The sequence below is a fragment of the Strongylocentrotus purpuratus genome, unplaced genomic scaffold, assembly GCF_000002235.5.
Source record: "Strongylocentrotus purpuratus isolate Spur 01 unplaced genomic scaffold, Spur_5.0 spur5_scaffold_1, whole genome shotgun sequence".
Classification (NCBI taxonomy): domain Eukaryota; kingdom Metazoa; phylum Echinodermata; class Echinoidea; order Camarodonta; family Strongylocentrotidae; genus Strongylocentrotus; species Strongylocentrotus purpuratus.
The window spans coordinates 34,373,331-34,386,419 of NW_022145594.1; positions in this window are offsets into that span (position 1 = coordinate 34,373,331).

Below are 13,089 nucleotides of genomic sequence, written 5' to 3' on the forward strand. Positions count from 1 at the left end.
TAGGAGTGCACCATATTTCTTTTTGTCAGCGTTATGTAAATTAGGGTAATATAAATGTATGACAAAGATAATAATTATCACGAATGCGAGAGAACTTGTTATTCACGTGATAGGACAGTAGTTTTTGGTTGGAGTAATATGACAAGGATAATAATAATCACAAAGACGATAGAAGTTCTCATGCGCGTGATAGGACCATATTTCTTTTGCCGGCCGGGGTTATGTAAATGAGGGTGATGTAAAAATATTACAAAGATAATAATTATCACGAATGCGAGAGAACTTATGATTCACCTGATAGGACATTAGTTTTGGGGTAGAGTATATGACAAGAATAATAATAATCACAAAGACGATAGAAGTTCTCATTCGTGTGATAGGACCATATTTCTTTTTGTCGGAGTTATGTAAGATAGGGGGATATAAATATATATGACAAAGATAATAATTATCACAAAAAAGATAGAAGTTCTCATTCACGTGATTGGACAGTAGTTTTTGGTTGGATTTTATGACAAGGATATTAATAATCACAAAGACGATAGAAGTTTTCATTCGCGTGATAGGACCATATTTCTTTTGTCGGGGTTATGTAAATGAGGATGATATAAATATATGACAAGAATAATAATAATCACAAAGACGATAGAAGTTCTCATTCACGTGATAGGACAGTAGTTTTTGGTTGGATTTTATGACAAGGATAATAATAATCATAAAGACGATAGAAGTTCTCATTCGCGTGATATGACCATATTTTTTTGTCGGGGTTATGTAAATGAGGGTGATATAAATATATATGACAAAGATAATAATTATCACAAAAACGATAGAAGTTCTCATTCATGTGATAGGACCATATTTCTTTTGTCGGGGTTATGTAAATGAGGGTGATGTAAAAATATTACAAAGATAATAATTATCACGAATGCGAGAGAACTTATTATTCGCGTGATAGGACAGTAGTTTTGGGGTGGAGTATATGACAAAGATAATAATTATCACAAAAACGATAGAAGTTCTCATTCACGTGATTGGACAGTAGTTTTTGGTTGGATTTTATGACAAGGATAATACTAATCATAAAGACGTTAGAAGTTCTCATTCATGTGATAGGACCATATTTCTTTTGTCGGGGTTATGTAAATGAGGGTGATATTATGACAAGAAAAATAATAATCAAAAAGAAGATAGAAGTTCTCATTCACGTGATAGGACAGTAGTTTTTGGTTGGATTTTATGACAAGGATAAAAATAATCACAAAGACGATAGAAGTTCTCATTCGTGTGATAGGACCATATTTCTTTTGTCGGGGTTATGTAAATGAGGGTGATATAAATATATGACAAGAATAATAATAATCACAAAGACGATAGAAGTTCTCATTCACGTGATAGGACAGTAGTTTTTGGTTGGATTTTATGACATCACAAAGACGATATAGTTCTCATTCCGTGATAGGACCATATTTCTTTTGTCGGGGTTATGTAAATGAGGGTGATATAAAAATATTACAAAGATAATAATTATCACGAATGCGAGAGAACTTATTATTCACGTGATAGGACACTAGTTTTTGGGTGGAGTATATGACAAGAATAATAATAATCACAAAGACGATAGAAGTTCTTATTCGTGTGATAGGAGTGCACCATATTTCTTTTTGTCAGCGTTATGTAAATTAGGGTAATATAAATGTATGACAAAGATAATAATTATCACGAATGCGAGAGAACTTGTTATTCACGTGATAGGACAGTAGTTTTTGGTTGGAGTAATATGACAAGGATAATAATAATCACAAAGACGATAGAAGTTCTCATGCGCGTGATAGGACCATATTTCTTTTGCCGGCCGGGGTTATGTAAATGAGGGTGATGTAAAAATATTACAAAGATAATAATTATCACGAATGCGAGAGAACTTATGATTCACCTGATAGGACATTAGTTTTGGGGTAGAGTATATGACAAGAATAATAATAATCACAAAGACGATAGAAGTTCTCATTCGTGTGATAGGACCATATTTCTTTTTGTCGGAGTTATGTAAGATAGGGGGATATAAATATATATGACAAAGATAATAATTATCACAAAAAAGATAGAAGTTCTCATTCACGTGATTGGACAGTAGTTTTTGGTTGGATTTTATGACAAGGATATTAATAATCACAAAGACGATAGAAGTTTTCATTCGCGTGATAGGACCATATTTCTTTTGTCGGGGTTATGTAAATGAGGATGATATAAATATATGACAAGAATAATAATAATCACAAAGACGATAGAAGTTCTCATTCACGTGATAGGACAGTAGTTTTTGGTTGGATTTTATGACAAGGATAATAATAATCATAAAGACGATAGAAGTTCTCATTCGCGTGATATGACCATATTTTTTTGTCGGGGTTATGTAAATGAGGGTGATATAAATATATATGACAAAGATAATAATTATCACAAAAACGATAGAAGTTCTCATTCATGTGATAGGACCATATTTCTTTTGTCGGGGTTATGTAAATGAGGGTGATGTAAAAATATTACAAAGATAATAATTATCACGAATGCGAGAGAACTTATTATTCGCGTGATAGGACAGTAGTTTTGGGGTGGAGTATATGACAAAGATAATAATTATCACAAAAACGATAGAAGTTCTCATTCACGTGATTGGACAGTAGTTTTTGGTTGGATTTTATGACAAGGATAATACTAATCATAAAGACGTTAGAAGTTCTCATTCATGTGATAGGACCATATTTCTTTTGTCGGGGTTATGTAAATGAGGGTGATATTATGACAAGAAAAATAATAATCAAAAAGAAGATAGAAGTTCTCATTCACGTGATAGGACAGTAGTTTTTGGTTGGATTTTATGACAAGGATAATAATAATCACAAAGACGATAGAAGTTCTCATTCGCGTGATAGGACCATATTTCTTTTGTCGGGGTTATGTAAATGAGGGTGATATAAATATATGACAAGAATAATAATAATCACAAAGACGATAGAAGTTCTCATTCACGTGATAGGACAGTAGTTTTTGGTTGGATTTTATGACAAGGATAATAATAATCACAAAGACGATATAGTTCTCATTCGCGTGATAGGACCATATTTCTTTTGTCGGGGTTATGTAAATGAGGGTGATATAAAAATATTACAAAGATAATAATTATCACGAATGCGAGAGAACTTATTATTCACGTGATAGGACACTAGTTTTTGGGTGGAGTATATGACAAGAATAATAATAATCACAAAGACGATAGAAGTTCTTATTCGTGTGATAGGAGTGCACCATATTTCTTTTTGTCAGCGTTATGTAAATTAGGGTAATATAAATGTATGACAAAGATAATAATTATCACGAATGCGAGAGAACTTGTTATTCACGTGATAGGACAGTAGTTTTTGGTTGGAGTAATATGACAAGGATAATAATAATCACAAAGACGATAGAAGTTCTCATTCGCGTGATAGGACCATATTTCTTTTGCCGGCCGGGGTTATGTAAATGAGGATGATATAAATATATGACAAGAATAATAATAATCACAAAGACGATAGAAGTTCTCATTCACGTGATAGGACAGTAGTTTTTGGTTGGATTTTATGACAAGGATAATAATAATCATAAAGACGATAGAAGTTCTCATTCGCGTGATATGACCATATTTTTTTGTCGGGGTTATGTAAATGAGGGTGATATAAATATATATTACAAAGATAATAATTATCACGAATGCGAGAGAACTTATTATTCACGTGATAGGACACTAGTTTTTGGGGTAGAGTATATGACAAGAATAATAATAATCACAAAGACGATAGAAGTTCTCATTCGTGTGATAGGACCATATTTCTTTTTGTCGGAGTTATGTAAATTAGGGGGATATAAATATATATGACAAAGATAATAATTATCACAAAAAAGATAGAAGTTCTCATTCACGTGATTGGACAGTAGTTTTTGGTTGGATTTTATGACAAGGATATTAATAATCACAAAGACGATAGAAGTTTTCATTCGCGTGATAGGACCATATTTCTTTTGTCGGGGTTATGTAAATGAGGATGATATAAATATATGACAAGAATAATAATAATCACAAAGACGATAGAAGTTCTCATTCACGTGATAGGACAGTAGTTTTTGGTTGGATTTTATGACAAGGATAATAATAATCATAAAGACGATAGAAGTTCTCATTCGCGTGATATGACCATATTTTTTTGTCGGGGTTATGTAAATGAGGGTGATATAAATATATATGACAAAGATAATAATTATCACAAAAACGATAGAAGTTCTCATTCATGTGATAGGACCATATTTCTTTTGTCGGGGTTATGTAAATGAGGGTGATATAAATGACAAGAATAATAATAATCACAAAGAAGATAGAAGTTCTCATTCGCGTGATAGGACCATATTTCTTTTGTCGGAGTTATGTAAATGAGGGTGATATAAATATATGACAAGAATAATAATAATCACAAAGACGATAGAAGTTCTCATTCACGTGATAGGACAGTAGTTTTTGGTTGGATTTTATGACAAGGATAATAATAATCATAAAGACGATAGAAGTTCTCATTCGCGTGATATGACCATATTTTTTTGTCGGGGTTATGTAAATGAGGGTGATATAAATATATATGACAAAGATAATAATTATCACAAAAACGATAGAAGTTCTCATTCATGTGATAGGACCATATTTCTTTTGTCGGGGTTATGTAAATGAGGGTGATATGACAAGAATAATAATAATCACAAAGAAGATAGAAGTTCTCATTCACGTGATAGGACTGTAGTTTTTGGTTGGATTTTATGACAAGGATAATACTAATCATAAAGACGATAGAAGTTCTCATTCGCGTTATAGGACCATATTTTTTTTGTCGGGGTTATGTAAATGAGGGTGATATAATTATATGACAAAGATAATAATTATCACAAAAACGATAGAAGTTCTCATTCGCGTAATAGGACCATAATTGGTTGTGGTTCATGTAAATGAATATGATAATACAGTACGTTTGGCAAGGATAATAATAATCGTAAAAACGATAGAAGTTTTCATTCACGCGATAGGACCATTGTTGGGGTGTATGTAAATGAGGATCATATAAATATATGACAAAGATAATAATAATCACAAAGACGATAGAAGTTTTCATTCACGTGATAGGACCATAGTTTTTTGATGGGGTTATAATGTAGATGAGGATGAAAGAAAACAAGTCAAACATGCAGTGCAGAGGAGCACAGGCGAAGAGAGGGAGATCGAGAGGGTGCGAGAGGAAGGGAAAGAGGGAACAAGAGAGAGAGAGAGAGTGACAGAGAGAGCCTGGGTCTATATTTCGGAGAGAGAGAGAGAGAGGGTCCATGTGGTGAAAATGATTTTTTTTCGAAACTTCCAAGGGTATATGATGAACATTACATCGAACTTCTGTAGGAAAGAGAGAGGGGGAGGGGGGGGGGGGGGACAGAGAGAGATAGAGAGAGAGAGCGGTATCTGGATAGACATATTTATTGTATTTCTTTCATGTTTATCTGAACGATTATGTGGTCATTCATTTTCAAATTGCTTTCTTTCTGATATTCTTTTCTGAATGCATTTCACGGACATAACAATTGGAAAAAATGATAAGACTTCATGTATCCCGTAGGCCTACTTGAAATTGTCTGTTATAAATGTATATCAAAAAGACTGATCAGTCGAAGCTGAGACTAGATTGAGACGGTTGCGGAGGAGGGTTTACGGGTACGTCAAACCATAGGTTTATGGTCAAACTCACTCTGCAAGGAGATTATAACTCCCTTGATTTGTGCGATACAATCCTGAACGGTACTTGCTCTCACACAAACGCACACAGATGCTGGTACCATGGAGCTATAAAAAAGAACATGGACCGAAGCCATTCGAATACAGTCGCTTCCCCGCCGTGGAGCGGGGTCAGCGCGGTGTCAAAATTGCTGTTTGTCTTCTGTCCATGTGGCTTGCGCCGAACGTAACACAGTGTTTCAATATCGATTATACCATGAACCATTTACAACAGTAGATGGCGCTAGTATACAACATCATGAGCCGGTTTAAATACAGGCAGCTTGGAACTAATAATTGATTTATTAATTACTGTTTAATTCACTAAAAAAAAAAAAAGTATTTCAGCGGTGGAGATTGGTTAAAGATATTCCTATTGCATCTTGTTATAACATCAAAGAGTTTCAGATGAATTAAATATTTTTACCAAAACTTTGTAATACCTTTAATACTATGAAGTACTAGGGGAAGGTAAAGAATTGTACATAGAATTATGATTTATTAGACTTTTCAGCCTTTGAAACAAAAATAAGCAGAAAATCGTATCACTCTGCACATGTTAGCTATGGAACATCCGGGTACGTGAATATACTCTTTCCCGGACGTGATGTCATATATAGTAGACCAGCGCCGTGACTGATTTTCTACGCAAAGAGAGGCGGATATTTTCGACATTTTAATTAAGGATTTCGAGTAGCCAGATTTTTTTGGTGATATGCTATGTAATTGAAAGACTTATAAATAACATATGCTTGCCGTAGGTACCAAATTAAGGGACATTTATTTGCTTAGAATATCAACTTTAAGTTATTTTCAGCTATTAAAAAAGCATGCAGTGTTTAAAATAGGTGGGAAATATTTATTTTGTGTTAAAAATATATTCGATCGGTATGTTGTAAAGAAGAATTTTTTAGAAAGCCGTTTTATAATTCCAACATTAATGTTTTTTTAAACCTAATTTATTCATCCTGTCGAGACCCGACCAGTAGCTAGCTTGCTTGCTAGCTGCGCAGCTGCGCATGGTAACAACCCCATGCATGCCGCGAACAGTGAATTGCTTTGCAACCCATATTTATATTGGCAGTTCGGATTGATTCAGGATGAGCTAGAGTATGAAAAACATATTGGTAAAAATTAAATACTTAAGAGTTTTAAGATGGATTAATTTTTGTGGTGTGCAATACTGCAATATCTTATATATTTAATTATTTTTATCGGAGCATCGGCTTCCAAAAAGCGAAACCGGGACCCGCTGGCGACGGTCGGGATTCGGTGTGACCGACCGAATCTAGCCTCTACTTCCTACTGCGATACCTTCATCACTGCATTCCTCGTATCAAAAGTTGTATTTTGTTTGAAGAAGTATACTTTTAATAGCCTGATGATAAATATTAAAGTTAACAAGCAGATCATATTATCAGGTAAAATTAACGGGTTTTTTTCCCAGGGGGGCGGAGACCTCAGAAGCTGAGGGGTTTTATACATCAAATTATCGTCGGATGAGCATACTTTTATACCTTATTTGTGACACTGGCAGGTCACGAATTGGCGTGGGGTCCAAGGGGCGGAGCTCCGTAAGCTCAGGGGTTTGAGGCAATAAATAACGGTCAGATGAGCATATTTTTGTACCTTATTTGTGACACTGGCAGGACACAAATTGGTGTTGGGTCCAGGGGTTTTATTATCATCAGATGAGCATATTTTATACCTTAAAGGTGACACTGGCAGGTCACGAATTGGCGTTTGGTCCAGGGGGCGGAGCCCTTGGAAGCTCAGGGGTTTGGGATAATAAATTACTGTCAGATGAGTATATTTTGATACCTTTGTGACACTGGCAGGACACTAATTGGCGTGAGGTCCAGGGGGCCGAGACTCAGTTCAGTTCATTTTATTCAAAACCATACAAAGCATGATATAATCTGTTACATAAAAAAGAGACTGGTAATAGTACATCAATCAACATATTCTAACTTGATGACGTCATAAACTGAATGGTTTTAGGACGCCTTTAGAAGCTAAGCTTGTGAGCGGGGCCCTGTAGTCAACAAAATACATACATTTACAGTAAAAAGAATGTTACGTATGATTATATAATGGATGAAAATACTAAGCTACAGAATATAGAACATACAAATACTCTCTTACACACACACACACACGCCCATACACAGCAAACACATCGACGAGTAGGTCCTTAGTGGTCAAAAAGCATTTCAGAATAAGAAATTACTAAGGTGCAAATAAAAACTATGTCAGTCTTTCAAGCAGGTACGTTTTAGATAAACTTCTAAACCTAGAAAGAGTTGTACTATTTTTTATATCATCAGGCAGATTGTTCCATTCTTGCAAAAGGCTGTCGAATAAGACACCTTTGACGTGTATTATAATTATGAATTTGCGAGTTCTGACGGAATAAATCTTTTAAAGTACATTCATGAGGCATAGACTTAAGATTAAACATAAACAATATGCAATTGAACGACACAAGTCCACTTAGTGCAGGGACGTGATAGAGAAGGACTGGAATCAAGCCGCTCTCCTTTGACCCCATGCTCCAAGCCGCCGAAAAGTTATGCGCTAATCTGCAACTGTTGACCAGGTGGTGAGATAAAAGAGCGCATGAAATTTCAGGAGTTAGAATTCCTACATCAGACAATGGTATCACTGCAACTGTTTGCTGTCCCTTCCAATGATTTCTCATCCATTGTTGAATGTGTAAAGAGTAGAACAAGCGAACACAAACTTGTGTACTTTCATCCTTTTTTAAACTTGAAAAATACAAAAAAACACGCGAAAACACGCATTAGCAAACTTAATGTTATTGAAGATTGTAAATCATGGATCAAATAACGGGACATTAAAGCATGCACAAATTAGCGCATCATCCTAAAATATTGAGTTTTTGACAGGATGTAATTTTTCTTTTACCAACTCTGGCACACAAATTAAAGGAAGGACGGAGTTCTAAATTTGAAAATTTGTTTGATGCACTATTCCCAATAAAATCCCCATATAAAGTTTTTGATTTACACTGAAATTTTGCCGGTAATTTAATATTTTGTAATAAATGCAAAACTGGTGCCTGGCTTCCGAAAGTCCCCGCAGTGGAAGTGCGGTTCGGAGCATGGAACTTCAAAGCCAAGTGGAATGTTACACATCCCATTGTTACGCTTTAGAACTCAAGAATGCGTTTGAATAAATTACAAGAGTTTCGCCTCCTTTTCTTTCACCTCCCTGCTTAATGGTAACATTCTAAGTCGAAGGAACAATGGAGAACTTGGATGTCTATAATAAGAATTAGTAATAAGCCGTATTGCCTTCTTCTGCCATACTCTCAACTTATCAAGATATGACTTAAAAGTGTTTCCCCAAGCAACATTACAATATGTCAAATAAGGAAGAATAATACTATTATATAATGTTATCAGCACTCTTTCAGGTAAAATAAATTTTAATCTAAAAATGACACCTACACTACGGGACAACTTTGTGCATACAGCATCTAAATGATTTCTTCAAGATAAATGCTCATCCATGGTTAACCCTAAGAACTGAACATTTTCACTAAGCGTAACATCATGGCCTCCAACATTAAGAAAAGTAATGCCATCTGGAAGCTTTTTACCCTTGGAGCGAAAAATAACACATTTGGTCTTTTGAACGTTCAACAATTACTTATTAAAACAATACCATGCATACAGTTTCTGAATCTCTTGATTCGCAATTAGTAATATATCTTCAGCCTTCTTATCAGCCAACAGCAAGCTGGTATCATCAGCGAAAAGTGAGTATGAGAATAATGTTGATGAGTGTATTATATCATTTATATAGATCAGAAACAACAGGGGACCAAGAACAGAACCCTGAGGTACACCATATTTAATAGTTGAAAATTAGTACCATTCACCACAACAAATTGTGTCCTGTCAAACAAATAGCTTTGGAACCAAGACAATGCTACACCACGTATTCCATAATGCTCAAGTTTCCTGAGGAGGATGCCATGGTCAATAGTATCAAACGCCTTTAATAGATCTAAGAATATCCCCAAACAATACTTGTCTCCATCAATAGCTTTTATGATATTACTTAATAAATAAACACACCCATTTGTGTGGAGAAGTGCTTACGGAAACCACACTGCTGAGGAATCAAGATATTCTTTTTAGATAGAAATTCATTTAAGCGTTTATAAATTATTTTCTCAAGAATTTTAGAAAAGATAAGTAACAATGCTATTGGCCTGTAATTAATGACGCTTTTACGGTCAGATTTTTTATACACTGGTACCACTTTAGCTACCTTGAGTTTATCAGGAACAACTCCCTGAGATAAAGACATATTCATGATTTTACACAAGGGATCAATAAAAAGGTGAATGCACTCCTTTATAATCCTAGGTGAAATATCATCAGAACCACTAGATTTAGATGGTTTCCAAGACAACACAATATCGATGATCTCAGATTTTGAAGTTGGTTTTAGAAACATTGACGCATTATCATCACACTGTTTCATATAATCTTGAAAAGATTGTGGTACTTGAGGAATGTCTGCACTGATTTTCATGGGTAATCCAATGAAATATTTATTAAAACTTTCAGCCTTATCCTTGGCAGAAGAAAGAAGTACTCCATTAAAATCCATCTCTTGAGGGAGTGAATGCCTAGTTGACCGACCTAACAATTCATTGATATGAGACCAAGTTTTCCTAATATCACCTTTAACACTGTGGAACAAATCATTGTAATAATTTTGCTTGGCTATACGAAGAGTATTAACCAAGACATTCTTGTAATCGATATATTTCTTTTTATTCTCAGCTGTTGGTCTCTTGACATAACTACCATAAAGCTTATGTTTATGATTTATTGTTTTCAATAAACCACGAGTTACCCATGGCTTTTTACATTTACTTTTTATCGATACTTCAATTAATGGGAAACATAAATTATATAATTCCAGAAATATTTGTAGAAAATGTTCATATGACTCATCGGCGCCTTCCAGTGAAGGCAGAGCCTGCCAATTAATTTCAGCTAAGTGTTGCTTGAACTTTGAGATTCTTTCATCATTTATTGACCGCTTCATAACTTGTCCATCTCTCTTGACAGAAGTTACCACAGAGCCCTTTATAACACAAAATATAGGAAGAAGCTCAGGGGTTTTAAGCATTAAATTACCGTCAGATTAGCATCCAGCCGTCCGCCTTAGGGCCCTAGGTGGGGTCCAGGGGGCAAAGCCACCGGAAGTCAAGGGGTTTTAGGCATTTAATTACGGTCAGATGAGCATATTTTGATACATTCGATACAAGCGCGTAGCCAGGGTTTCATTTTATGGGGGGGCGCGGTAGTGAGCACGCAAAACGTGCGAATCACTTAAAGAGCGCGCGAAGCGCGCTCCCTAGGGGGTGGGTGCAGGGAGGGGGATTTTCCCCTCTTTTTGCAAAGCGCGGAAGCTTTGACGTTTCATTAAATTATTAGAGAAAGAAGACGATTCGTAGGACCGTTCTAGACTCTTAGTCCTTGTCTAAATTTAGTTTCTTTTGACGTTTACCGGACATTTTGGTAACACGCATGCGGTCATTCCTACCCCAAAGTGGGGGGCCGGGCCCCTCTCCCGCGCGGAAGCTTTGACGTTTCATTAAATTATTACAGAAAGAAAACGATTCGTTGTACCGTTCTCGACTCTTAATCCTTTTTCTTCCTACGTCCTCTTCCTTTCTTCTTTCTCTCTTTTTTTTTTTTTTTTTTTTGGCCGGCGTTTTTTTTTTTTTTGGGGGGGGGGGTGGGGGGGTGGGGGTGACCGCCCTTACCACCCCCCCCTGGCTACGCGCCTGCTTTGATATATTTCTCCTTTTATTTCCTTCCTTTTTTTTTTCTTTTTTTTTCCTTCTCTTTTTTTTTTTGCCAGGGGGGGGGGGGGGCCCCCGGGCCCCCCTGGATCCGCCACTGAATACACAGATTTATGGTAATATTTATACGCTAAATGCCTGAGGTGTTGCCATACCTTATTCCGTATCAAATATTAAAATCAAATTGCATACAAAGGGGGAGAAATAACTCATCTTTACACTAAGTTCAAGAAACTGTTGAAATATTACACTATCTTCCTTACAAAAAGAAAGACAAAAAATTAATTATCATAGAAACAATATGCACATTACATCCGGACAGTTGATTTAAAACGGTAATTTTAAGAAGTTAACCACTGTTAAAGATACTATGTCCCTTTTGCAGCTAACATCAAATTCTGTAGAACTTTGCAGGAATCATGAATATGTCATGTATATCCTATCTGTGAAATTGAAACATTAGAAGTGTCCTAGTATTCAAATTTTGCAAGGAAACCCATTAAACGTGTAGACTTCACTGTCAGACACTATTGAGTGACTGACTGACATCTCTTTTTCTTTGGTAATAACATACATAAAATGAGCTGTGTTACAGGTACATGCGCATTAGTTTACATCAATAACCCACTACTTAAATGCAAAAATGAAACTGATCGAATCTTAGTGCATGACCATTCGGGAAAAGTGTCTGAAATCAAACTTAACTTGCTTAGGTGATTGCAATAAGTCGATTTGACAACTAATGGTCGTTATTTTCACACTTTTTTAAAATCTTGATAAGTGATTTTCACACTTTTTGGGAACAATTCAAGATTCTGATTTTTCACTTTAACTCTCTGTGGTGTTTCATTGCTTTCAATAAATGTACATTCCTACAGAATTATAAATTTTAGATTTGATTTTTTTTAAAGTCCAATAAAAGTTTCAAATTTTAATCTTTATTTTGTTCTTATTTAGTTTTGTTACGTAAACTATTCAAATAATTTGTTTTTTGTTGATTTTTTTATTGTTCTACATTGAATTGTAATTGTTTTAAGTTATACAGGCTTCGATCACTTGGAAAACAGTTTGTATGTACTGGAGAGACCACCCTCTATATGGAACATGATAAATAAACGAATTAACGAATAAAGATTTCTATTTAGGCCTAATATAGTATCCATTGTCAATATTCCAAGATAACTATTCCAATCTTTACTTGACCTATAGAACTTATAGACATGACATTAAAGAACCAGATAAACATCAGAAGTGAATCCTACTCCCTTCAGAGGCTGAAAATACAGCTATCATGCATCATCATGGAACATTTGGCTCAAAAGTTTATGCAACTTATGCAAATTGCCCAACATTGCCCAACATTGCCCAACATTGCCCGGATGTTGAAACTGTT